Here is a 3885-nt window from a genome sequence, read left to right on the forward strand (position 1 = left end):
GGAAGGAAGGGATTTTATCCATATAGATAATGTTCCTAAAGGAAGGAAGGGATTTTATCCATATAGATAATGTTCCTAAAAGAAGGAAGGGATTTATCCATGTAGATAATGTTCCTAAAAGAAGGAAGGGATTTATCCATGTAGATAATGTCTTAAATAGTTTATACTGGTATTGATTAGAACGTGAGCCCTGTGGTGGTAATATTCACAAGCGCTAACTCAATTACATTTTCCGCACATAACAAAATACATTAGGCTTGAATTTGCACCTAATAAGGACAACTTGATTGAAAACCCAAGTTCAAGTCAGTGATTTTACAAACTGAGTTATCATAATGTCTATACTGAATTATGTCTCTAATTCGATGCGATTAACCAATGTTTTCTTTCATTTTGTTGTTCAAACAAATACAGGTAGACCACAAAAGCCACAACTCTGATTGGCAGATGAGTGGAGACCCTGATTAGAAGTACCTGCTACTCATTGGTTGTTCACCTATGTCCCTATAAATGCTGTTTTGAAAGAAAAAGMTTTGTAACGTTATAGGCTTTGGTTTTTTCCATTTATGTTTTGAGGACGGACTTTGGCACGTACAGCTCGTTAGCACGTAGGGAGCACAGATTGGTGTCACCTTGTTAGTCAGTATGTGTTACACCTGTGCTGGCTTGTCAATCTCATTAGTGGGAAGGGATTTGACCTTTGCTGGCCCAGGGGCTATTCAAGAGTGGCTAGTCCAGTGCACGTTGGCAGCAGCTAATGGGGATCCTAATAAATACTAAATAGCTAGCCTATTATATCACATACAGTTCTTTAGTGCCTGCTGCTGTGGTGAGTTAACTATTCTGCATCTCCATCGGCCTCCATGCCCCATGCCTCTAAGTTCAAGCTTACTCTTCTCAGATCCTCCCTCAGCACACCATGTTTAGCTTCCAGCTAAACGTGATTTGCCCATTCCCCCTCCCTTCCTTCTCCCCATCTCCTCACTTCTCTCCCTTCCTGGATCCTCTCCTCACCTCTCTCCCTTCCTGGTTCATCTCCTCACCTCTCTCCCTTCCTGGTTCCTCTCCTCACCTCTCTCCGCTCCATTTCCTGGTTCCTCTCCTCACCTCTCTCCCTCCTGTTCATCCCTCACCTTCTGCCTTCCTGGTTCCTCTCCTCACCTCTCTCCTTCCTGGTTTCATCTCCTCACCGTCTCTCCCTTCCTGGTTCCTCTCGCTCACCTCCTCATTTCCTGGTTCCTCTCCTCACCTTCTCTCCTTCCTGGTTCATTCTCCTCACTCTCTCTTCCCTTCCTGGTTCCTACTCCTCACCTCTCTCCATTCCTGTTCCTCTCCTCACAGCTCCTCTCCTCCTGGTTCATCTCCTCACCCCTCTCCGCTTCCTGGTTCCTCTCCTCACCTCATCTCCTTCTGTTCATCTCCTCACCTCTCTCCCTTCTGGTTCATCTCCTCACCTCTCTCCCTCCTGGTTCCATCTCCTCACCTCTCCTCCCTTCCTGGTTCATCTCCTCTGAGGGCTCTGCCTACATTGGCATAACCACTGGCCTCTCTCTGCCTGGCACAGGCACTTATTGATCTCCCATCAGTGTAACGTAAGAAAGCCCAGATGCACATGTAGGCAAGCCAGGCGCACTCCATCCCTTCTCCCTCCCCTCAGGCAAGGCCAGGCAAGCACTTCCATCCCTATCCCTCCCCAGGCTAGGCCATGGCAGCACTCCTCTCTCTCAATGGTAAATGGTAAAACTAAGTGTTCAAATTTAATTTGTAAACTACCACTGCAGTGAAAAGGCCAGGCAAAACAGTAGAGGAGGTTTGTCTCGTGTTTAGAGACAACGGGTGAGGAGGTGTTTAAAGAGACACCGGGGTGAGGAAGTGTTGTATAGAGACCAAGGGTGAGGAGGTGGTGTTTTAGAGACAATGGGTGAGGAGCGTGTGTTTAGAGACAAATGGGTGAGGAAGGTTGGTTGTGGGTTGTTAGAGACAACCGGGGTGAGGAGGTTTTAGAGACAACGGGTGAGGAGGTGTTGTTAGAGACCTGGTGAAGGAGGTGTTGTGGTTGTTTACGCAGAGAAAACCAACGGGTTGAGGAGGTGTTTAGAGACAATGGTGAGGAGGTTGTTTGTATAGAGACAATGGGTGAGGACGGTTGTTTTTAGAGACAATGGGTAGGAGGTTGTTTTAGAGACAACGGTGAGGAGGTGTTGTGTTGTTTAGAGACAACGGGTGAGGCCGTGGTTTAGAGACAATGGGTGAGGAGGTGTTTAGAGGACAATGGGTGAGGAAGGTGTTAGAGACAATGGGTTAGGAGGTGTTTAGAAGACAGGGTGAGGAAGTGTTGTTTAGAGAACAACGGGTGAGGAGGGTGTTGTTTAGAGACAACGGGAGAGGAGGTGTTTGTTTGTTTAGAGACAACGGGTTTGAGGAGGTGTTTAGAGACACCGGGTGAAGGAAGGTGTTTAGAGACACCCCGGGTTGAGGAGGTGTTGTGTTTGTTTAGAGACAATGGGTGAGGAGGTGTTGTTTAGTAGACAACGGTGAGGGAGGGGTTGTTAAGAGAGCAACGGGTGAGGAAGTGTTGTTTAGAGACAACGGGTGAGGAGCGTTTGTTAGGACAAACGGGTGAGGAGGTGTTAGAGACAGGACGGGTGAGGAGGTGTTTAGAGACACCGGGTGAGGAGGTGTTTAGCAGACAACGGGTGAGGAGGTGTTTTAGAGACAACAGGGTGAGGAGAGTGGTTTAGAGACAAGGGTGAGGAGGTGTGTTTTAGAGGATCAACGGGTGAGGAGGTGTTGTAGAGACAACAGGTGAGGAGGTGTTGTTTTAGAGACACCGGGTGAGGAGGTGTTTGTTGAAACCCGGGGTGAGGAGGTGTTGTTTAGAGCAACGGGTGAGAAGGTGTTGTTTAGAGACCAACGGGTGAGGCGATGTTATGAGAACAACGGGAGAGGGGTGTTTGTTTTAGAGACACCAGGGTGAGGAGATGTTGGTATAGAGACAACTGGGAGAGGAGTGTTTGTTTTAGAGACCCCGGGTGAGGAGTGGTTTTTTTAGAGACAACGGGAAGAGGAGGTGTTGTTTAGAGACAACCAGTGAGGAGGTGTGTTTAGAGAACAACGGGTGAAGGAAGGTGTTGTTTAGAGACAACGGGTGAGGAGGTGTTGGGGTTAGAGACAACGGGTGAAGGAGCATTGTGGTATAGAGACAACGGGAGAGGAGGTGTTGTTTAGAAGACACACTGGGTGAGGAGGTGTTGTTTAAGAGAACAACGGGTGAGGAGGTGTTGTTTAGAGACCAACGGGTGAGAGGTGTTGTGTTTGTTTTAGAGACCATGGGTGAGGAGGTGGTGTATCGTGTTTGCTTAGAGACAACCCCAGGTGATTGTTGATGACTCACTTGACGCATCTGTACACACAATGCTGAACATGAATGCATGCGCACGTACATACACACAATGCAACACATGCACACACACACACCTCTTATGTGGATCATAAGTTCAATTAGGGATGCAATCTAATTAGACCACAAGTTAGGAGCAAGTTTCAGACCTGTAGTCCAAAATATATCCATTATCAGTCAGACAACACGGGAAAATGGGTCAGCGCTGTCAGTTTCCTGTTTAACAGCCTCCTGTCTGTCTGACAGCTTTTTACTTACATGGAGAACCATGTGACCAGGAGGATGTGTAAAAATCTTCCTGGCTAGCGTAGCAGACTAGCCTGTGGAGGAGATAACGATATAAAGCGGGACGGATGGATGGAATGCCGCGTTATCTTGTGAGCAATTAATGATTCCCGTTGCTCCACATGCTTATGACTTCACAGGAAAATACCTACAGAGTATACTAATAGCATTAAACTGTGTATGTATGGAGGGATGGTGGC

The sequence above is a fragment of the Salvelinus sp. IW2-2015 genome, unplaced genomic scaffold, assembly GCF_002910315.2.
Source record: "Salvelinus sp. IW2-2015 unplaced genomic scaffold, ASM291031v2 Un_scaffold11113, whole genome shotgun sequence".
NCBI classification, from domain to species: Eukaryota; Metazoa; Chordata; class Actinopteri; order Salmoniformes; family Salmonidae; genus Salvelinus; species Salvelinus sp. IW2-2015.